A 25,272-nucleotide genomic window follows, 5' to 3' on the forward strand; every position below is an offset into this window, starting at 1 on the left:
TGCGACTGGGTGCACTTTTTGTTGTTTGAGTACTAAAAACATCAAGTTTATTGCAAATAATTGACATTATGGATCTTCGTGTACATATTATACCTTGTAAAAGAGGAAAAGGGAGAAAATGAGTTGTACAAACAGAAAAATGGAAACGAAATCTAATGAAATTTAAGAGATAAGATGTGTTTACAAATAACTAGATAGGTTCTGGACTTATTGTCAGTATTTTAGGCATAATCCTAAGGATATACCTGGGTTATAATTTCACCATCGTGGCTGGAAATTCGCAATCCCATCTTTCTTCTGCTAATATGACGTCATATATGAGGCTGGAGTATGAACATCAAAAAAGGTTCAAATGCTGTTGCCTCTGCTGCACATGATACTCCATCCTATTTGCAGATGGATGCGGTGGACACAAAAAAAATATCAAGATGATGTCTATAGACAAAGATCATATGACCACGGTAAGGAGGGAAATATTTTATCGTTCTGACATAGGGTTCAGCAAGTCTATAATACGAAAAGGGGAAAAGATTTTTTATTGAAACCTAAGTTACAACAGATTGGATGTTCATTGAAAGGAGATACATCGCCCATAGATATTCTCCTTAGAAAACATTTTGGTGAAAATTGGAGAGACCAGCCGGATCTCACATTTTATAAAATAATAGATACTGATTTTACATATAAAAAGATACTGGCGTACAGACAAATAATAACGGGATTGCTGCAGGATCCAGAGGAACTTAGAGTTTAGGAATTAATATAAATATATACACATAATTTGTAACACCTTTTGTATTTTCGATAAAAATAAACTGTTGACTAAAAGTTTACTTCCACATGCTTTCTTCCTTATTCGTAACCCACTAGGTTTGGAAAACAGACTAATCTAAGAACCACTAATATCGTTAATTTTACACCGTTATCATGTATTTACAAATGTTAGATGCATAAATCTGTAGTTACATATTTATTTAACTTGCAAAACTCAATATTTTCAACTTTTTCTTCCTTTTCTAGCAAATACAATAACTTTCTAAGAAAAAAATCATTACATTTTACCTAATAAAGCATTTATCTATCACAAAAAGTTCCATTTATTAAATCTAAGGTTTTTATTTTGCAAAATTTAACAGTTTTTTGCAAATAACTCAGTTTGACTTATACGGTAAATACAAGTGTAGAAGGAAACTCTGAAGTTTAGATGGCTAACATAAACAGTAACAGGTGAAGAATATTGATATGATTTAAGATAAATATTGTGGACAAATTAATTGTCCACTAATTTAAGTAAATCAAAGCTGCTTAAAAATAAATTCAAAGAACATAATGATGAAGAATTAATGTTTGATTTTTCTCAGCTGTAATAACATTTGGCACGCAAAACAATTTGTTTTAAGTGTCCCCCCCATTTTGTTTATACGTTTTGAAAAGAAGAAAATTTGGACAAAAAATACATATCTACAGAAAAAGCAAGTCGACTTGGCAACTCCGCTAAGTTTCTTTCCCGTCGGTTGCTAGTCGCCATCGCATCACATCGTTTCTTGGCAAACAGTCAGTTGTTTTGTAGCGTTGGCGTAGGGCAGATAGCGGTAGAATTTCATATACCTACTTCGATTGTCGGGCCATGCTCCATAGTCAGGCCAGTTGCAGTTCGGTAGTGGAAATTTTTTCGCTGTTGACAATGTGAAATTCGTTTATTTGTGTAGTTTTGATTATTTTTTCGTCTAGTTTTGCTTTTACTTACTTTTGAACTTTTGGATTAATGGTATTTTTTTTATTAGGAATTTCTATGGTAAGCCTTTTATTTTAGTTCTATTTTTATGCAATTTGTGTGGATGCTAATTCATTATAATATGAATACAAATATATATATATATATATATATATATATATATATATATATATATATATATATATATATATCTGTGATATATGATATGATAAAAAGTTAACTTACTCATATAATCACCTTCTCTAACTTAAAATTGTAATTAACATACTTTGGAACTTTCGTAATGTCGTGCACTTTATTTTATTCAAAGAAAACTAAGTAGTACCTTCCCACGCGGAATAATACTTGCATACCCTACATCTCTCTTTGAAACTCGAAGAAATTAAATATTTAAATATTCTACCTGTATAGGGAATTGTTTTTGTGAATCCACAGTGTTTCATTATTAATTAACTGTAGATACAAAAACTAATTCGGAATTCGGTTTGATTATACAGAGATATTAATTATTGTTATAATTATAAACATTGGTTGTGGAGATTAGAATAGTTATTATATGATTTTAGTTTGGTTTGTGTCTGTATTTGGTTGAGATTTAAATGGTTGTTGTGCTGTTGATAAGTTTTTATCTGTTAGCCTGATAGTTTTTGTTACTTATCTATATAATGTGTATAAACTATTATACTGGATATCAAGGACATTGTTAAGTCATGGGAGGTAGACTAGTTAACACAGAAAAATAACTTAAGCGAATCTAACATTTCTGTAAAAAATGATATTACATAGGGAGATTTGATTGAACCCTCAATACTATCTGATGATCGATGATCTCATCCCATTCGTTATATACAATAAAAATGAAGATGACTTTCGAGAACTGCCAAACATTCAGAATTACGGGAAAGACAAACATATATTACTTAATTGATTGAAATACAATAGATAAAAACCGAAAATTATGATATGTTACATACCAATTATTTGAAATACACTTCATTCGGTACTGAGAGGGAGAGAGTTATAAACTACAATAATATATAATGTATGCAAAACGCTTTCAAAATGGTCTAATTTGCTAAGTTTCTATGTATAAACGTTTACATTGAAAGAATCAGTGTGAATGGTCAACCAATAGAAAGAGTAAAAACATACACCTACCTTGATACGAACATCAATTAAAAATTGGGACCATTCCACAGAAATAAAATCTACGATAAAGAAAGCAAGATCTGCATTGCAAAAAATGGCTAAGATATTCAAATACCACGATAATTCTTTGAAGATAGAATATTTGAAGCATAAGCAGCATAATAAAATTTGGAATATGTGTAGTTGATTTTATACAAATTATCACCATTTTTATATAAAATATTTTATATCTCTCACTTTTGCTAATTCTCAAACCCTCTCTCTCTCTCTCTCTCTCTCTCTCACTTTTGCTAATTCTCAAACCCCCTCTCTCTCTCTCTGTTTCTTTCTACCCCTCTCTTCCCCTCAAAGCAAACTACAATTTAACAAAGCAACACCTAAGTAGCAGTTAGCACCTAAGACTTTTACAGTAGCGCACCTAGAATTTGCCTCTGGGGGGAGGGGTTAACCCAACCCCCCCCTGAGTGCGCCACTGGACTTTTATATGTCTTTTATTAACTAATGAATAGAATGTCATGGTCTGAAACTGTTTAAAAGTTAAGAAATATGTCATCCATTAAGATCATGATTCATCTATAGTTCTGTACTTGATAATTCCGCAAAACATCAACTAGGAGAGTAGATCAACACTCTGTAAGTTTAGGTAATCTACTCCAAAATGGATTATTACAGTGTCTGTAGGTATTATACAAATTTTAGCCGGATATGGCATACTTGACGATATAATATATTAAAATATCAAAATTAATATAGGAAAATTATTATAGAATACAAAACAGTGCCGAGTCAAGGTTATGTTCAATCCTGTACTTTCTTTTTAATAGTAGATCATAGTAATTGATGTAATAGAGAAATAAAGAAAATAATACAAGATGAACAGAGAGGAATATTTTTATAGATCTGACTGACTATATTTTCGTGAAAAGATGGTGAGGTGATGTTCTTAGAATTCCTACACTATTCGAATGTTGTCCAACATTGTGCAATTTTTACCTTGTAGGCGCAACACAATCTATTACACAACGTCAATCTGTTAAATCATTTTGCGTGTTCCTAGCTTTAATATAAGTACCATCTACGTATCTCTGATTATTTCAGTTTGATACAAGATTCATTCGTTTTGACTTCGCTTTGATTCGCTTCTAAACAGTTAATACCTCAAAAGCTTCGAGCTTCTTGCAGACAGCATGGGTTTCTAAGATTCTTCTTCTTCTTATACAAGAGAAATGAAGGCAGAAATACACAACCTTTGTCAGGAAAGCAATATCAGCCAACATAATGCATCCAATATCTGGAATACGCTCCAAAGAAATATACAAACAACTACTAAAAATGTCCTTGGGCAACAAAAGCGAGATAAGATAAAACCACGGATGGCCGATAAGATTCTAGACTTAATGAATGAAGGTCGACTTATTAAAAATCAAGAAGATGAATATAAAACACTGACAGCACCATACTCCCCTCATAGACATTGGGACTATAATTAAATGCGTCACTATAGTTTGGATTTAGTTTTAGGTTTACTTATCTCCGGGCTACATTTAATGAGTAATGGGATTCTGATGAAGAAGTAAAAGGGTGGATAAGCCATTCCAAAACAACGTTTTTTAAAATGAAGAATCTGTTTCTTTATAGGCATTTACCATTAATTACCAGGATGTATGTTTTTAAATGTTACGTGTGGCCTATTGTGCTGTATGAAGACGAAACTTGCTCACTTAAAGTGAAGACTTTGAATAGAATCGAATCCTTTCAGGACTGTTCACCTTACAAATGATGAAGTTATGAGGAGTGTCGAAGAAAGATAATTGTTGAATACGGTAAAATGTCGTAAACTATCTAACCTGGGACATGTGTTGAGAGGACCCTGATACTCGATACCAAAACTAATATTACAAGGAAACGTTGAGGGGAAAACGAGGACCTAGTTAAAAACAACATTTCTGACTAAGAAATATAATGGACTGGTGTGGAATACCAGACGCCGCTACTATATTTAGACACGCCGAAGAGAGTCTGGTCTAGTCGTCTCATGACCATAGAAAATAATTGGCTGTTTGATGACTGACGTCCGGCTTTTCACATGGCATCCGAAGAAGAAGTATTCAACGATAGTCCGTATGTTCACTTGTCTTTGTAACTCTATCTATATTCTTTTGAAGTTCATTGGGACTGTCTGCACACATATTGCTTCTTGAATGATTTTTCTGAATATACCTTTAACGGTAGAGGTGACAGTGTTCACCTATGCCCCTCATCACCTGAGCTAAATATACAAAAATGCATAGGCTTTAGCTTCAAAAGTATGAGTCTAATATATACGTTGCTATCTAGAACGTTGAGAAAGTAAAGCCTCAAGTAACAAGTAACATACAACTGTTCGCAGACACTTTTTTTCAAATTATAACTACTCATTTGGAAAGCCACGGTCACATACATTAGCAGAAACAGATGGATAAGTAAAAAGGAATCTAATAACTAAAAAACGATGCATGAGAAGAAGGCAAATTATTTTTACATAAAAATGAAAAAGGATATTTCAGAAATTTCGGAGAACAAGGATGAGGATGAGATGGAGCTGTTAGTATTTTATTACCAACAGAATATGCTTCTTCCAATGTACCCAATGGAGATGTTTTTTTAAATAGCAACTGTGGGAATACAATTTTTGTGTCTTTGCAGCCAATTCTGGAAAATGGTACTTTTTCATGTACCATGAAACCACGGCCAAGAAAAGAGCTAATGATGTTAACTTTTTACATTATTTTCTTGAAAATTTTCAATCACCAACAGTGACTAAATTAAACTTATATCCTGATAACTGCAGCTCGCAAAATAAAAACCAAACCATGGCTTAGTATCTTTACGCCCTTGCAAATAGTAATAAATTTGCAAAAATTATACAGACGTATCCAGAACCTACCTACACCAGTTTTGCTACCTTGTGACCTCAGCTTCGGATTGATTGAAAGGGAGAAAAGCAAACGCGAGAGAGAAGCATGGGATGCGCTGGTAAAAAATACATTCCGCAAATTTATAGTGATTCCAGTTTTCCAAGAAATAATTTTGAACTTTAGTGGGAAAAAAGTGCGTGTCACACCAAAAGAAACAAAAATTTGGCATATCTACTTATCGAGTGATGGAGTACACAACGAAAGACGTAGAATGCAGTATTTCGGCCAGTTCTTTCTTAAGGACTTCAGAAAGTTTATTCTTCAGAAAGATGGCGTTATGCTGACTTTACCTCCTTCGTCATTACGCCTCTACTCTGATCCTTTACCTGTTAAGCGCACCAAATACCTCTATGTAAAGGAACTTGCAACAAAATATGTGCCTACTAATTGTATGTGGTTTTACGACCAGCTGAAGTGTCAAGGAGAAGAAAAACCAACTCAGCATGAAGAAGATAGCTTTACAGCTACTAATTTTTATTTATCTGGTACTTTTTACAACGTTTTGTTAATAAATCGCATTTAAATTTCAGTTTGATATTTTTTTGTTCTCCGGTGCAAAAAGGGGACAGCTCCAACGTTTTATTTTTAATAATACTATCCAATCAAATTTCCAAAAAAAGCGTATTTTGTTAATATATTATATATAAAATGTACTTACTAGAGTTTACCACTATAGTCGTATATCAATAAAACATTTAAATTAACAGAATTCGTGGTAAAACAGTTTTTGCTTCTGAAAACAATGATAAAATGAAGCTGCCTCCTTTTTGCACCCGTGTAATTGTCACAATCATAATCTACTTTTTGTCTATCAATCGCCCAGTTTGTGAATTAAGCAGCAAAAAGTAATATCCAAAGTTGAATGCTTTCCTAAGCCTTTGTAAATAGGTAAATACACGCTTGTTATCACTGTCTTTTAATCCATTCAGCATTTATCAAAATCCCTTTGTTTATCTAAAATACTGTTTGGTTTTAGGTTTGTATCCCTAAATACCATGCCAGAACGTTTATCAAAATCTGAAAGATCCTTCTAAAACTATTTTTTTGTTACATTTGTATATTAACAACTATATTTTGTGGGAATATACCACAATTAGAATTAAAAGTATTTTATATTTGGGGTCTAAATTACCAACTCTCAAAATTTTATTCTATTTTGACAACGATTTTCGAATTAAGTAAAAATCAAAACGTCAGACATACAGTATTTTTATAAATATAGTACTTTTAGTATATACATTATAGACAATATACAGAATGGACCAAAAGTTTGAAAACGCTCAATTATCTCTTAAATGGTTAGTCCGAATTATACAAAAACAGGGATACACCTATTTTGCAATATGAGGATTTGAAATTTGATGTTAGCAACATTGCCAGATTTACCATTTTTTTCATATCATTAGTCACTTTGGTTTTTTAAATACAACACCCTATATATTGTACCTTTATTGAAATCTCCACTTCAACGACAGTTCAAATGTATACAATTCTTTCGATTTTATGTAGTCAGGAACACAGAATACAATAGTCTAGAAATGCATCCGTCTCAATAAAGGGTTTGATTCAACTATGGACAACTACATTTGAACATAATAATTAAAAGTTAACTATATTGTGTTGAAAATGTCCTCAGTTTGTTAATTTGACAGTATTCTAAACGATGGTAGAATGCGTCTATGACATTTCTCCATGTTTCTCTAGAAATTAATATGGATTCATCGATAATTCTTTGCCTTAGCTCTGCAACGCTTGCTGGTTAAGTTGTATAAATTCTACTTTTTAGGTATCCCCAATAAAAATAATCTTTAGGATTCAAATCGGGTGAACGAGGAGGCCATTCAATACTACCTAATGTACCAATCCATCGCCCGGGAAATGTCTGATCTAAATAACGCCGAAAATTTACACCAAAATGAGCTGGAGCTCCGTTTTAAGTTTCAAACTTGTTTTTCAGGGCAGTTATAATTTCATTTTTAAGTAGCATTTCATAATTATCGCTTGTTAAATATCCTTCTATAAAAAACGTTCCAATTAACTGAGTATCCACTATACCCAACCACACATTTAATTTTTGTGGTATTTGAATATGGTTTTCACTTATCCAGTGTGGATTTACCTCACTCTAATACCTTACATGTTGGCGATTTACATTCCCACACAGTTTAAGTATTGCTTCGTCGAAAAAACATACAGTCCATCTAATTTACTTACCGTTGGACGTCATTATCATTGATAGAGATCGAAGTTGACATAGTTGCCAAAGTATAAAAAAATCCTTAATCCATTTTTCATCCGAAATTTTGCGCCTACGCTCTTAACTTGCATTTTAATGCACTTTATCATATCTAACGAAAATTATACTTACTTCGTTCATACATACTGTAAATTGAATTACGAATTTCGATTGTATTTATTAAATTAGTATTAGTTTTTACGGCCTGAGAAATAGAACTCACAGTTGAAATATGTAAATTTAAAGCTGCAGCTACACGCTAAAATAAGAATGTATATTTTAAGCATCTACAATAATATACAAAACATACATTTACATACTAACAGCAGTCAAGGGTAGAATGGGGCCGTTATTATCACGTTCCTGTTCAAAATAATTAATCAAAGAAGCTATCATCTCTTTACAAAGACTATTTAAATAATTCTTATGTGACATTTTTGAAATAAAACACACTAATTTTGTTCTAAAAAGAACAGATTTTATTAAATAGGTAAAAATATAAAACAAGAGGTGTTCACTTTAAAATTCAAAATAATAAAGTACAAAAAGTGTCAACACCGCAACTGTCAAATAAGTGTTACCAATTTATGCCAAAATATCACCTTCGTTCGATTACAGTTGCAGTGTGTTCCGAACAAATGTGTTTCATAAAAACGCTTTATAAGGCATTTATACAAATTAAATGAAACATATTGTGTATTTCTTTAAGTTAACATTAGAAATCTTTAAATATTATTTCTACGCGTATATAATAAAATATGTCTAGTGGGTGTAATGCCAGTGTACTCGGCAAAGTGATTCTAAAAAAGAACACACCTACCGCCTAAATATTTCGTGTTGGTATCATGTGACCTCACGGGCTATGACGCGGATGACGTGCAACGGTAAGTAAATTAGATGAAGTATATCTTGTTAACCATGTTCTCAACCATGTCATGCACAATTTTATTCATCATTACCTCACTAAACTGTACTCTAAGGTCATAGATCTTCATTTAATTCTTGCAACAACTGGATTTTGTAGGGTTTAATGAATTTTTTGGTCTATCTGTTCGAATACCATCTTTGACTCGTCCAGTTTCCGTTTCCAATTTTTTGTACGTTCGCCTTATGGATAAGAGAATGGTTTGGGAAAGTATTGTTGAAAACGTTAGCCTCTCAGTATTAAAACAGTAATTCAGTCTTTTTCATTAAAAACCATCTTTGAAGAGCTTTTAAAAACACCTAAAACAACTGTCACCTTTAGTTATTAATACAATTTATTTGATTTTTCACTAAACGTCAAATTACTTCGAAACTATTTGACACTGAAAAGTTTCATTTATTCAAGACCTTAGTGACTAGATAAAATACCAAGTGTTACATCTGGTTGAACTTGTATTGAAGTGAGAAGTCCAATACTTAATAATACAATATACAGAGTGTTGTATTTAAAAAACCAAAGTGACTAATGATATAAGAAAATGGTAAATCTGGCAATATTGCTAGCATCAAATTTAAAATCTCCATATTGCAGAATAGGTGTATCCCGGTTTTTGTATAATTTAGACTATCCATTTAAGAGATCATTCGGTGTTTCCAGACTTTTGGCCCATTGGTGGCTCTGGATAATATTTTTAATAGTCAAGAAAATGTATGAGTAACCTTCTAAACTTTATATCAAGTCTTCTGACCGCAACATTTTGAATTTTCAGTTATTTTCTATTTATATATCTAATGTGTTTTGTTCTAATTGAAGATCATTGTGAAGTATGTTGTGTTTGTTAAAGAATATTTGATATAGTTGATATATTATCTCTAAATTGTATTTATGTTGAATTTGCTGACACTTCCTTATACTTTTTCTTCCTTAAGAGATTAGGCTTTGCCTTTTTACTCTTCACAAGGGTATCATGACCACTCTTTTTGACCTTTTTGCTACTACAACAACGATATATGAACAAGAACATTTCCAGTCAGATGAACCTGAAATATTATTGTCAACACTAAAGAAAGTAAAAGCAGCACTATAGTCACTAAAAAACCACAAAGCCACGAGAGAAAAGGAGATAAATAGCTGATATAAAAATTATAGAGGATTTCGTTAACTAATACAACCTATAAAGGTATGTGGATTGTGTTACTGAAGAGATTTATTACATGCGCAGACGAAAGGATAGGCGGTTACCGATGTGTGGCATTTGACCTGGAAGATCAACTATAGACCAGATATTTTTCCAGTGCCAAATTTTGGAAAAAACTGGTAGGTTACAACTGCGATGTACATCAAATCTTGTAGATTTCAAAAAAGCGTACGATTCTGTAAACAGGGATGCGCTGTTAAAAGTAATGGTGGAAATGCAAGTTCCTAGGGAGATGGTAAGATTAGTACAGGTGTGTGTACATATGTGTACAGAATTCATCAGCAAGAATTAGAATTACAGCATCAAATCAGATGAAACTTCAAATAGAAACTGCTCTGAGATGTTAGATCCTCTTTCCCGGTTATTACTAAACTTCACTTTAGAATATCTAGTTAGAAAAGCACAGCTAGAATTGACAACTGGCCTGCTTCTCAGAGTTGGAAAATATTGTTGGTTTCTGTTTATGATATTGACACAATTGCGCAATGCACCAGATATACAAAGAAGTTTTTTCCTACAAAAGATAATACGATATATTATAATAGGCGCGTCTTCTACACCTGGTGCTGTTTCTCGCATTCTAATTTCCTGCGTTTTCTGTCCAAGCAATCTTCAGTTTTTAAATCTGGCGGTCACTGCATCGTCGACATCTTATTTCTATGACCATCGTGATCTACCTCGTTTTCTTTTAGTGGAGAAGTCCATTAATTTCAATATTTTTTGGCCATCTATTTTCAGGCATTATCTGCAGGTGTCCATACCAGTTTAGTCTTCTGGCTTCGATAGTATCTATTATATCTAGGTCAATTTCCATTTCTCTCCTAATGTCTACGTTCCTCATTCTATCAAGTCTAGTGTGCCGGCAACAACGTCTCCAATAGTCCATTCCATTGCCTTAATTTTTGAGTTGTTTTTTGATTGATCTTCCAAAGTTTTTCTCCATACAACCCAATACTTTCTACTATTGTTTTATAAATTCTTCTTTTATTTTCTTTTGTTATTTTATTATTTCTCAATAGTCCGTGTAGCTGTCTAGTGGCTGCTCTTGCTTGGCCAATCCTAGAATGTTAATGAATGAATGAATTTCTTCGTTACTCCCTGCTTTTGATGTTATTTGAACTCCCAAGTATTTGAAGGTTTCAGTTTATTTTATAGTTCCCATTTCAATTTGTAGGTTATCTGATTTTTCTCCTTTAACTAAATACTCGGTTTTTTGTATATTAATTGTAAGGCCCCACTTAGTGTACTCTTTCTGTTTTCTAAGCATATAGTCTATATCGCTCTCGACTTCAGCTAGAATGGCTTGGTCGTCAGCAAAGTGTATCGTGTACAATTTGCAGCATTTTCTTCTCCATACTGAGAGCGCCTCATTCAGATATATTTTGAAGAGTGTAGGTGCTATGCAGCAGCCTTGCTTTAGACCTTTACTAAGATAATACGAAAAAGATAATATCAAGTAAATAGTACAATAATTTCTAATTTAAATACAAGGAAGCAGCCATAAGAGTCGAAAACAGTTCTGAAAAAAAGAGAAGAGAATATAAAACCATAATTCGCTCAACAACAATGTATGAAAGTGAAACATAGATTCTAAACCAGTTCGAGCAAAATTATTAGTCTAATAATGGAAGATTTTACGGACTATGTATGAATCTTGTACATACGAGATAAAGAAGAGTGGAGAAGAAAACATAACCAGGAACTCATAGACACTATATGGTGACGAAAACAGTCTAGTACATCACGGTAAATCGTTTAAGATGGGCAGGACATTTTCTGCAATCGAATAATGAAAGACTCAGCAGTACAGACAGGGCACGAGAAATCTGACAGCTGGGAAGATATATGGGTTTCAAGAACATGTTACAAATTATTGCCAGTTATTTAAGCAATATAACAAAAGACCTACTTTCACTAATGTGAAATTACCGGTTCTTCCAGAGGACATTTTTAACGCAGTCTTAAATAGAACTTGGGTTAAAATTAGATTAAGTTAGATCCGATACAAACGCGTCTGCTCAAGTATTTTTTAATGCAATTCCGCCATTGTAGCAACAATCTGTTACAATCAAAACACTGTAGACTGTAGACCAATGGATCCAGGGTATTAAAAACGATTTGTAGAAATTAAATTACGATATTTTAAACGATGTCTTTATTTCGTATTATCAGTCAAGATTTTGAGGCCTCTTAAATTTTTTATCATTTTTATATTACCATACTTAATTAAAGTCTACCTTTAAACATTTCGATTTCTTAATTTCTACGAAACAGACAAAAGTAGATATGTGTATATCTCTACTACAAAAAAGTAAACATTTCATTTCTAAAAATCGGACACATCATCTAGTTCAACGAAATGTTATGTTTGATCTATATAATTCAAAGAATTATCGGAAATTTTGACGAGATAATCCTTGGGAAGTAATAAGGAAACAAACAGTTACACACAGTTTACAGCTCAAGACGAAACACCTACGGAATTGTCGAATGTCGGATGTATAGTTTTTAAGAATAGCAATTAATTTTTTATTTTTTGCTTTAGGAGAAGAATGGTACAGATGATATACGAGGGTACTTATAAATGTGTTCAAAATATAGGAAAGAAAGAAAAAATGATTCAAAAATATGTTTTCTAATGTTTTTAAATTTTTTTTGTAAGAACATATATCACTGCCAATGTGCAAAATTGTGCAATGATAATTATGTTCTTACAAAAGAATTTAAAAACACAATTTATCTTGTTAGTTAAGCACAAGGCTTAACTACTAACAAGATACCTAATCAAGTTGCTGAGTGTAATTCCCAAAATCAAAATAGCCAAATATAACAGCATATCCAATTACAGAGTCTTTCCATTTACCAACTTTCTTGTCTTAAAGTGTGATAAGCAGTATATAGGGCAAACATCACAGTGGTTAAAACAAAGAATAACGCAACACAAAAGTGATTGCAAAATAGAGAAAAATTCTTTAAAATGCACTTTAAAAAATACGGCGCGGAAGTACTATGAAATAACTTTTAAAATATTTTATGAAACAAACAGACTAAACTAACAAACAAAACATAAACTTAAAGAAAAAATAAAGAAAATTCTTAATAATCTTTTCACTCTCCTCGCCCTAGCCATGAGGAAGATTTCAATAGGATTCTCTTAAGGTCTCTTATATCCATTGTAGAAGAACTTGCGTGTTCCGATATTTCTGTGTAGAAATATGTCTCAGATTATTTGATAAAACAGGAATAGTGTCCTTTCGTGGTTGTCTAATAAGGCTCACTTGTTTGAAAACGGCATCATCAAAACTAGTTTTGTAATTTATGAGTCCTGGAAGTTCCTTTTTAAATTGCAAATGGACAACTTTTGATAAAAAACTTCACCATTGCAATTCTTTTTCCTACTGATAAATGAAGAAGTAGTAATAATAAATAATAATAATATTAAACTAAAAACTACTGAGGGTCTAAATTGAATGAGGGATGCACTAGCCACGAAGGAGGCCTATGTCCAATTCTGGATGTCCGACGACTAAGACAAAGGCAGCTTTCACTATAACAGTAATCGCTTTTTTCATCCTTACTTTTTTGCATCATTTGCTAACTCGTAATGTTTTGTTTAAAATAAATGTGTTAGATATATTATCTTAGATTTTAAAAATTTTCATCTACTCTCGTATGAGTAATTACTTTCCGTTATACAAAAGCATTAACACGTTTGGTTCACACAACTACTAATTATTAAGACATTAAAAAGACAGTTAAGAGGTCACGTTAGCTGTATATGTGTTGAACACATTAAAAATTTGAGTTTAATCTTTTTTAATCTAGTGGGTTCCTTGCTTTTCAAATTACATTACACACATACACACACACACATACATATATATATATATATATATATATATATATATATATATATATATATATATATATATATGTATATATATATATATATATATATATATATATATATATATATATATATATATATATATACGAAGTAACAAGAAGTCGAGAGGCCTCTCTTTGATAGCAAATTAGGTGAACCGCAAATTCAAAATTGAACGACGCTAAAAGTAACTTTTTACTCCAAAATGCATCTACGGTTCACCCTTGAAAACACTATCTTTTTCACTCTTTATGTAGAGAAAAGACGTTTAAATGAAAGTAAAAGTTTAGAGCATCCATAAAGCATTGTACTTGATGCGTTCACCGGTTATTCAGTAAATACCTATTTTTTACATTAAACATATTTTTGTTAAGACGATGGTTTTCATGAAAGTAGCCATTAAATTTAATTGTATGTACAATTGTGACTGAAATTCAGTTTGACATTTCTATCTAGTAAGTTAGACAGTACGTGCAAGAAAAAACAGGTTAATGTCTTCCAGAATCTGGTATAGAATATTTATATGATATTTGAAATCAGAATAATATTCAGTCACATGTAGGCCAAATTTAACTAAAATAATAAAATATCCTATGTAGTGAATTGATAAAATTCAAATGCTATTGTTAACAGTATCTTGGCGAGGTATATCGCCGGTGTTTGGTGATGTGTTCCACGACATATTATAATTGTTAAAGCTTACAAATTAGGAAGTCTTTTAATATTTCAAAAATGAAGGGATAGAAGGTATAGAAAACTCTAATATAGATTGAAAACTAAGAAAATTTTCCATACTACAGACTAAAATAAGTACATTATTACAGCTTTAATTTGCTTATAGAAAAATCTAATATTTTGAACACCCTGTAAAAAAAAACGTTATAATAAAAATCTATTTAAATATGACAAATCGTCTATTATTAAGTCTCAAGGCAAAATTTGTCTCCAATTCTTAGATTCGTAGAATTTTTTCTAAAACCTTACCATTCTTATAAAAATGTCATAAAAGTAAAAAAGTAATGGCATGTCTCGCAAAACAGAAAACCAAAAATGGTATATCGATGGAAGGCAACCGTATATACGTATTTCTGACTATTGGTCGTCTTCAGTACGGTGCAGCCAAGTTAGAAAAGGAGCATATTAACTTGGGAAAGGATCACTACAGGAGCAATGCAACCAATTTGTGGCATTAGAGTTAGAAGACCCTGATGGTTTCCAGGGCAACAACTAACACCAACCACGGAGGAAGCTACAGCTACATGGGGAAAGGAATGCCAAACGTTGAAACGTTTAAAACAAATAGAAAAGGATAATGCGAGTGAATAATAAAAGTAAAAAGTAATGGCATGTCTCGCAAAACAGAAAACCAAAAATGGTATATCGATGGAAGGCAACCGTATATACGTATTTCTGACTATTATTCGTCTTCAGTATGGTGCAGCCAAGTTATAAAAGAAGCATATTAACTTGGGAAAGGATCACTACAGGAGCAATGCAACCAATTTGTGGTATGGCAACCACGGAGGAAGCTACTAACTCTAATGCCACAAATAGAGATCTAGGCCCTAACGTCAACTGATTTATTTCGACCTGCTGTGAGTAGAATAAGATGGCTCAATGTGGGCGCCAACATCTCTAGAAGATAGGCACATTTAGAAAATAGTTTTTTTTTGCTTAAAATTTGATTAGGTATCTATCGATTTCTGAGATTATTTTGACGTTTTATAAAAGCGCATCAACACTGTATATCTTTTGTTATTAGAGATATTTTACAACTCCTGTCAAAATTTCAAGTAAATCGATGCAGTTTTAAAGAATCGTAGCGGAAATTGTTTAGTCACTGGACTATGTATATAAATGATATTAATGAAAATGAACATATGTTTTCTCTTACCACGAAAAAGTAAGAAATTAATCGAAGTGATATATTATGCTCAATAATGCTTCATGTACTGCTTAACGTCTCGGTATTTATTTTGGGTTTCGTTATCGTTTTGAATAAAAGTTTCCTGCTGTGGCTACTCTAATAGTAATAATATGCTAATGCAACGGTGTGATATTTAATCAAAATGTTGGATTCATTAACTTCAATTTAATATATAGAAGGGATTTAGTGTTTAATAACAGAAACAATAGCAATCTTGGGTATGGTTTGTAAACGAATAAATTAGTAAACAAAATTGCCACGAACAATGGTAAAGGTCACCTTCCCCAAAGCGTTGAACTGGATTTTGACTTATGGCGCCGCCTTGATAAGCAAAACCATTACTAGCTTATTATCACAGTATACATTTCTTTTAAAATGAGTCGAAGCACACGACTATGTGAGTTAATAAGCTGTTGATTAACATTTTCATGTTGGTAAGTTTATCAAAAGAAAAGAGAACTAAAAACTACTTTTCGTAGATACGGAACACATTACTATAAATATAATATTTTACTAAACTAAACTAAAGCGGTCCATGGACAGTTGATTTTATCGTTAACATATTTTTTTTTCTAAAAAAGAAAATTTTGAATAAATTCTATCAGACCCGTGCTGGAGAGTGATGTGGAATTTCTACTCAGTAAAAACACGTAAAAAACGGCGATTTTCAATACACGCACGAAATCAATTTTATATAAAAATTTTATCAACTCGACAGTAAAAAATTACTCGAATGTCCTATCATCAAAAATTAAAATGCATTTTAAAGGTGCAGAGTGCAGCTTTTGTATGCGATTTTTGTATTTTGTACGTTGCGCGAATTTTACCATTTACCATAACATTTTTCATGAGATCAATAAAATGTACGTACGTATCAATTCCATTGAACGGTCGTAGTGGAATTTTCATTTTTAGGGTCTAATATTTCGAACCTATAAGGTAAATGTACTAGTAGTTGACATTATAAGAAGAAGAAAAAACCATTATTTAGCCTCAAACCGATGTTGTTGAACTTAACTAAAAAATATATGTATATTCAGGTAATTTAATCCTTTCTGAATATTTAACAAATACATTTTTGGACAATTGTGCTTTCTAAATAATTTTTATAAAAATTACAAAAATTGTTGCAAAAGTGCCAGTTGTTGACACATCCAAGGTTTAGTAATTGACACATAAATATGTTTTGATAACTAACTTTATTAAGAATATGTAATTATAAGAGAACTTTAATGTTATGTAATTATAGTATAATACAATATTTAAATTCAGAAATTTAGCCATCTACATCCACTGAATCTGGAAACTGATACTTTATTCTTTCTCCTGAAATGAGTATCTGAGGTTGTATTACACATACAAGTCTCTCTTCTGCTCTTTTCTGTTTTTCTTCAAGAAGCTTGATCTTCTTATTTTCTTTATTTTCGTGATAAGTTTGCCATTCTTTTGACCTAGCCACAGAAGGAACTTTTTCCACTCTTATAACTCACCTATTTCATATAGTTTTTCGGCTGGCTTATTAGGTTTCTTCTCTACGTAAATGTCTTCAACATTAGTGCTGTCTTCAATATTTGGTATGTCCTCAATATAAGTGGCATCTTCAATCTTCGTGGCATCGTCTTCTTCTAAAAGACTGTATTTTATGCAAGTGTTTTTGTAAAAGTGAAAGAGAGATAAATCTTCATTGTCATTGTTCCATTCTAGGCTTGTTTTGAAAAGAGCTAGTTTTTCTTTATCAATATGTTTCTCTATAAAGTTTTTCCCTTGTTTTATTTCCTGTAATTGCTGCGTTTTCTTTGAAATTTCTATTTTCTCATTGTGAACCATAATCGCACCAAAACCCCAGGAAACTAAGCCACATTTTCAGAAACCATTTTTTAATATTGATGGTATTATACTAACCTTTCTTCTAGAACTTTTTTCAAAAGAGGACAGAAGTGAGTTTTCCTTTAAAACTGGGGAAGCCTGATTCTCAATCCGCCACTGGTGTACTGCATCTTTTCAACCCCCTTTCAAAGAACGAAATACAGCAACATCCATTGGCTGAAGTAAATATGTTGCATTTGGATGAAGGGCTACCAATATAATGTTCAGCGCAAAATCTATTAGTGTGTAATGTTAAATGGGATGAATGCCCATCACAGAATATAATTACAGGGCGAGAGATTTTGCTTAGTGTCAATCACTCACCAAAAATATTTGTAATGAACTCGTAAAAGGTAGCTCATGTCATCCATCCAGTTTCTGATCTACCAATACCCCATTCTTCAGGAACACTAAGTGCCAGTTCTTATGGAATTCGCTCATATTTAAATATGACCATTGGTGGTGCTAGTTTACCAGCAGCATTACCTGTTATAAGTACTGTTAGGCATTCTTTCTCATCGGGATTAATTTGTTGGTAAACAGTTTTGTCACCCTCTCTTGCCAATACTTTGTTTCCTTTGGGGTTAAGGAAACATGCAGTTTAATCTGCATTAAATACTAGATTTCGGTCATTAAGAACCTCCTCATAGTTGTTCTCTCTAAAATAATTATACACTTCACTGAACCATTTTTGAAAGGCTTCTTTTGTTACCGCTGACCTTGTGGATGTTAGATTTTGAGCAACTCTGTTACTTATTTGGGGATTTTTTTTAAGAACCCATTAATTCAGGTTAGTCCTGGCTTGTCATCTTTAAAGAGATTCTGTTTACTCAGTTCCTTCATAAGCACCTAAAACAAGAAGACAACTAAAAAATTTTTCTTTGAAATAATATTATAACTTTTAGTTCCTGAACACTGATCATAAGCTGCTGTTGTTGTATAGAAAAACCGGCTCTGGATACATCAATAATCCACTTCACTAAAATCTTCTCCTGATCTTCCTTTAGATAAGGTTCTGGGCCCATTTTTCATTTGTGTGGAGTTTTGCCTTTTGACTTGCATAACAAAGTCACTCTGGGGATACCATACTTCTTTGCTGTTGCTGAAACTGGCTTTCCACGTAGTACATCCTCAATAGCTTTCTCCATAGCTTCTTCTGTATATCTGAACATTTGTCCTTTTATAGGAGGCATATTTTTAACTGAAAATTAAAATTTTTGTTTTAGTAGTTGACATCCAAAGTGTTTCAATAGTTGACATAGTGTCAACTACTAGATAGAGTGAATACATTTACGTGATATTTAAAATATAAGTGTATACATTATATACAATGAAAATCACAATAAAATATTAAGTTTTTACAGTCTCAGTATAAATGGTTAGTAGTTGACACCTATGTCAACCTAGTATTTTTGTGTATTTGTGTGTTAGTAATTGACACCAAGCCTAATTTTTGTTTTGAGAATAAAACAAACTTAAAACATTAGCGAGGTGTTACATTAATATTCATATAATATAGTGATATATCTAAAACTACAGTCATTCATATTTAATCAATAAATATAATTTTTTTTTAACTTACCTTCTTAATACTTTTGTTTAGAAAACTTTTTGCCACTTGTTGCCAAGTTCACACAACACTATGACAAAATTTCGGTGGGAATTTTCTGTTTCAAGGTTAAATAATTCTACAGTTACAGAGAAGATGTATGGATAACACTAGTTAACTATGGTGGTAATAATTACATTAAAAATAATTAGAAAAGCTTATTATTTATGCTTAAAATGAAAAAAGGTCAACTACTGGTACAGTGTCAAGTACTGGTGCATTTACCTTAATACGAAATTTCGATTTTAAGTTTTGGCAACAAATATGAAGCATTTAGAAATATGCCTAAAAAACGCAGAATTCAAATTTTTACATTACATGTGTTGTCCAAGTCCCAGTTAGGGCAGTGACATTGTGTAAAGCGTGTTTAAAAAGTTTTTTAACGTCTGCAAGTTTGTAAGTGGTGTTATTTGTTGCCACGTCCCCTTTTACTTGGGCCCAAATCAACTCTATAGGATTTAATTCACAGTGAAAAGGCTTCAATCTGAGTACTGTAATGTTAAGTTTTTTGGCCATTTCGTCTACGACATGCATTCTTGATGCGTGTGAAGGTATGTGTTTTGCAAATGCCTAACGCATTTGCAAAAGCTCGAATTTCAGAAGGTCATCTCCAAAGAATGTATTTTTATTAATTACCCACTGTCTAATATTCTCTTTCTTCCACGCTGTTGTAGAAATCTGTTCGGTTTACCGTGAATGATATTTGGCATTGTCCATAACGATAATCGAACCTTCTGGTATAAATTTCAGCATTTGTTCAAAATATTCTTTAAACACATCGGCGTTCATGTCCTCGTGGTAGTCGCCCGTTTTTTTGGAATCAAATAGGAGCAACCCTTCTTTAAGAAAACCCTCAGAACTCACAATGTGGGTAATTATAAGCCTTCTCCCTTTTCTCGACGGTGCTTTAATACCTGTGGACAATCCCTCCAATACAGCTTGGCGGTTGTTTTTAACATTTTTGTCTTGCCATACCTTGGAAACCATATGGCCTTCATTTATCCATGTTTCATCTAAATAATATATTCTTCGGTTTTTTCTCTGTGCTGTTTAATTTTTCGAAGATACTGCCTTCTCCAAGAAACGATTTCCATACTGTCAATTAACATTAATTTTCTGTTAAAGGTTTCCCACGAAAAATTTAATTCGTGAAGTATCTTCCACAATCGAGTTCTACTGATGCCCTGAGTACACCATCATCTTGTAATACAGCATGAATTTTTGAAATTGGAATTTCCTGGTTAAAATAAAAATAATGATCCTTTCTTCGAATTACACTTTTAACATTTTCATTAATTTCCAGTGGTCATCTCCCTGATTTTACAACATGATTCGTGATGACCCCTTCCTTGTACTCCTTTCTTAAACTATAAATTGACGTCTTGTAACATCCACCTTGGTTTCCAAGGTATGGCAAGACAAAAATGTTTCCCCACCCCTAACCATAATGGGTTTTAGGGGGAAGCCGAGGGGTAAATACAGTAAACTTTATTGTATATTATTTGGGGTCCCAAAATTAATATTCTCGGCAAAATTCAGCTTATTCGTATGATTTTTAGAGGTTCAGTGGCATTTTTATCTCTGACGACTGGAGTAATTGCCAAGTAACAAAACAAAATAATTTGTTTAATTTGTATTTTGAGAACGATTTGCAAAGTGGAAATTTAAATCTCAAAATAAACATATTGTTAACTAGAATTGTGGTTATATCCCTTTAAAAATAGTAAATAATATTTAATTTATGATCTGTTAACCAACTTTTAATAAAAGTTTTAATAAAAGTTGGTTAATGTTGTTTATGTAATGTAATGTGAGCAAAATTTATATACTTTTATCACATCTACAAATCAGTTTTGATGAATGTACGATTGTACGGCTGTTGAGTATTCACATAGCATAGCCAACTAATTATATATTTTTTATTTGTTGGTAGGTTGATTGATAATATATTATGATTACTAGCGTTATCACAACCGATCAAGTTAAAAGATTTTGTAATGAATTAAATTTTATCCAATATTGACAAAGGTCCGGTTTAGACAGAAATTTTGTATAGCATCTATGGGAGACTGGGAAAGAGGGTTTGCTTTCTAGCAAAGCAAACTCTGCGTTGATGCAATCTGAACTTTAAGAAAATGAATACGATGCATTTGCAACATAAATATATCGCAATTCAATCAAGCATTTAGAACAGAACAATCTTTACTAGCACAAAAAGATATTCAGAGCATTCTAACAAAATATAGGATCCAATCAATACAAAGAGTGCAATCAAAAAAACATGCAAGTATTACTATACGAAGAATATTGTCATCAATGCACAGCATTGGCACTTCATTAGTCGATTTTTACTCCTCACCCATGAGTCAAAGTGAACCAGAGACGTCTCACCAGGACAGCGACATTCTTTTGTGTGCCTTTACTAATACATTAACTCATAATAAATAGTAATGTTTTATTTACGTTTATCTATGTTAGTAAATCAGTTTTTTGCAAATTCTTAATCAAATATTATTGCAACTGATTCTTTTATTATGTTTTAACTTATGCATTATTTGCTATCGAGAGGTAAAAATAAGTTCAAAACTAAATTAGTACAAAAAGTGTTACAGGCTTCTGTAGTTGCTTCCGGTGGCTAAAAAACATAACGTTATTTCCAGTTTTATCCTTGCTGGAATGACATTCCTCATAAGAGTACATGAGCGCTGTATAAGAGGCGCCACCATTTCTAATAGGTTGTTAAAATTGTTGGGGGTCATTCTTAAGCACGAACTAAATTCCTTCGTGTATTCTAATGCAAGTTCTGCGAAAAGCAAAGCTGAACCTCCGTGCAGGTCTCTTCTTTGCAGTTACTTTCTTATCTAACACCCTTTTCTCGGCGTCACCAATGTCATCATTTGTACACTATTCTGTAAAATTGTACCTCGCCTTTTTCTTTTCATTTTCCTCTCTTCTCTGAACCGTTGTTCAAGTTTATTTTAGTTTAATAGTGTTACTGCTTTACTTGTACGCCTTTCAAACTTGAATACTTGATTAAAGTTACTTGTACAAGTAACTTGAACGACTCCTCGACTCATGTAAACTAGCCTTAAAAGAAAGACTTAGTAGGTAGTTATCTAACAAGATCAATAAGACATCTTTCATGTCTTTAAAAAGACATCTTTCATTGTGTTATGTTTCATACGATATTTATTTAACTTATTTAAATATTTTACCTGAATATTTATATGTATATTTTGTGATATTTATTATTTTAATATTTTTAAATATAGTTGATATAGCGAATTTTACCTTTTTTATTTTAATATTTGCATTTTTTTTCTTTGATTTGTGTATATCCCATTTCTGTTTTTGATTTCAAACATTTAAAAACAGTTGCGCATTTTTTTTTTGAAGAGTTGTTCTATTCCTTAATTTCCTTTTTTGTTGTTTAGTACCTTTTCTTCCTTACGTTTCTCATCTTCAAGAACGATCTCGCTCATAATCTATCCGGACTGAGCAACGGTCCCTTCGAGCCTATTGTGTACCGCTGTTATAAGAGTAATTCATCACAATCTAGGTCACTAGAGGTATGGTACATATATGGACATATACTACAAGACTGACTGCTGCAATACAGTCGCGTTCTCCCAGTGCGACAGAGAAAACTGAAGCTAGAAAGAGATGCAGGGACTGCTTTGCGTCAGTTCTCTCTGTCGCACTGGGGAAATGGGCTGGTATTGCAAGGATCAGTCTATCTTGTACTATATGTCTATGTACAACTTGTAAGTATCCTTTTTCATAAGGGAGATATTGAGATATCCTGCGGGAAACCACATGAAACTCGTTTACTCTGTTCTGTCCTCCTCCTAAGTGCCTTCTTTGTTGAGGTTGGCGATCAATATGCCAAATTTCTCTCTGTTCTGGGCTTGATGAATTAATTCATTTCCTCTTGTGTGGGTCCAATCTCTGATGTTTCGTAGGCAAAATTTTTTCTTTCGTCCTATGCCCCTTTTACCTTCAATCTTGCCTTCTAATATTACCTGGAGTTGCTCAAATTCCCTATGGCGCATTATGTGTCCTAGATATGACGTCTTTCTAATTTTGATAGTATTGACCAGATGAGGGCGTGTGTTCATTGCTCTCAGTACTTCTTCATTCGTAGTTATGCTGGTCCAGCTTATTCTTAGCATTCGGCGGTACATCCACATTTCAAATGAATTTAATTTGTTGACGTCATACTGTTTTAATGTCCAGGTCTCACAGCCATATAGTAATAGAGACCACACATAACACTTTAGTGTTCTCAATCTTATTGAGACTGATAACTTGGGGTTACAGAGCATTTTGCGCATATTCATGAAACTAGATCTTGCTATTTCATTGCGTTTTCTAATTTCTTTTGAGTGGTCTAGTTGACTATTTAGTTCTCTGCCCAGGTATATGAAGCTTTGGGAACTCTGAAGGGTGATACCATTTATTTGTACGTTAGGTGTAACTTGTTCATGGAGGTTTTTGTGGAATACCAGAATTTTGGTTTTGGAAAAGTTAATGTCCGAGCCCAGCCTGTGACTTTCTTCTGATAATTATGTTCATCAATATTTTTAGTTGGTCTTCTGTTTCTGCTAATACTACGATGTCATCGACATATCTTATATTGTTAATGATGATTCCATTGGCTCTGGCACCTTCAGGACGATCTTCAAGAGAAGCTCTAATTATATGTTCGGCATATACTTTAAATAATAGGGGGAATAAAATGCACCCTTGACGCACTGCTCGTGTTATGTTGATGTACTTGGTGTTTCCGTTATCTGTTCGAACGCATCCTTTATGGTTCCAGTATGTATTACTTATGATAGCTATGTCGTGTAAGTCCATCCATACTTCTTTTAGCACCTCAATCAATTTTGCTTGTTTGATGCGGTCGAAGGGCTTTCTATAATCGACAAAGCACACATACAGCCGTTTTTGAACCTCAAGATACCTTTCTGCCATCAGTGTCAATCCCATAATTGCTTCTCTAGTGTCTGTACCCTTTCTAAAACCATATTGAGAACGACTCAGGTATTCTTCACACTTATTGTGAATTCGGTTATAAATTATTCGCATAAAAATCTTAGCGGCATGACTCATTAGGGATACAGTTCGATGGTCTTCACATTCACTTGCTTTTTGTTTGCTAGGAAGAGTTATATATGTCGATGTTAGCCACATATATAGCTCTTCCTAAAAGGAAGAAGTGTCTGTTGTGTAGAACGATTATAAACTTTTTACTCATGTATCAGTTTCAAGAAAAATCTTTAGAACTTTGCAAATATATCCATATAACGCATAAATAACAGAAACCATGCATTCATAACATAAAAACATTATTTTAAACATTTTTATAAGCAATTAATAAATAGTAACTTCCAATACATGGATAATATGGGAAAATTATTACAAACCTAGAAAATGTTTACCGCACTGACCGCAGATGATAATCAGATCTTGCCCAATACAAATCTCTTAGAATTTTTAAAATTCCTATTAAGCCAACCAAATTATAACTAACACACATACAAATTACGAGTAAGTAAAACTTTTAAAGGTAAGAAAATTGAATGAAATTCCTTCGTTGCTCTGGTTTACTGCAATATTTGGACTTTGACCCAACGATGTTGGAAGTCAGTAAATAAAACATAAGTGTAATGCGGCTATAATTTAACACCATTGTTTAAAAAAAGTAGATGTGCCCTGTTTAGTATAAGTAAGCAGTGATGAAATGTTTTCACAACAAAATTTACAAATTATTTTCACAAC

The 25,272-nt window shown here is 32.5% G+C and overlaps 1 protein-coding gene across 11 annotated transcripts in view; it reads left to right on the forward strand.

Moving 5' to 3' along the window:
• Positions 1-1,546: 1,546 nt before the first annotated feature.
• Pde11 (Phosphodiesterase 11) overlaps positions 1,547-25,272 on the forward strand; it is a 252,073-nt gene continuing 228,347 nt past the window's right edge. For 7 of the 11 annotated variants that reach the window (XM_072542025.1, XM_072542071.1, XM_072542022.1 and 4 more), the window contains exon 1: positions 1,548-1,795. The gene's annotated coding sequence lies outside the window, so the exon portion shown is untranslated. Of the gene's footprint in view, positions 1,796-25,272 lie in introns of all 11 variants that reach the window. The other 4 variants (XM_072542051.1, XM_072542061.1, XM_072542068.1 and 1 more) reach the window with 3 other exon arrangements.

This window comes from Diabrotica undecimpunctata, chromosome 1 (assembly GCF_040954645.1).
Source record: "Diabrotica undecimpunctata isolate CICGRU chromosome 1, icDiaUnde3, whole genome shotgun sequence".
Taxonomy (NCBI): domain Eukaryota; kingdom Metazoa; phylum Arthropoda; class Insecta; order Coleoptera; family Chrysomelidae; genus Diabrotica; species Diabrotica undecimpunctata.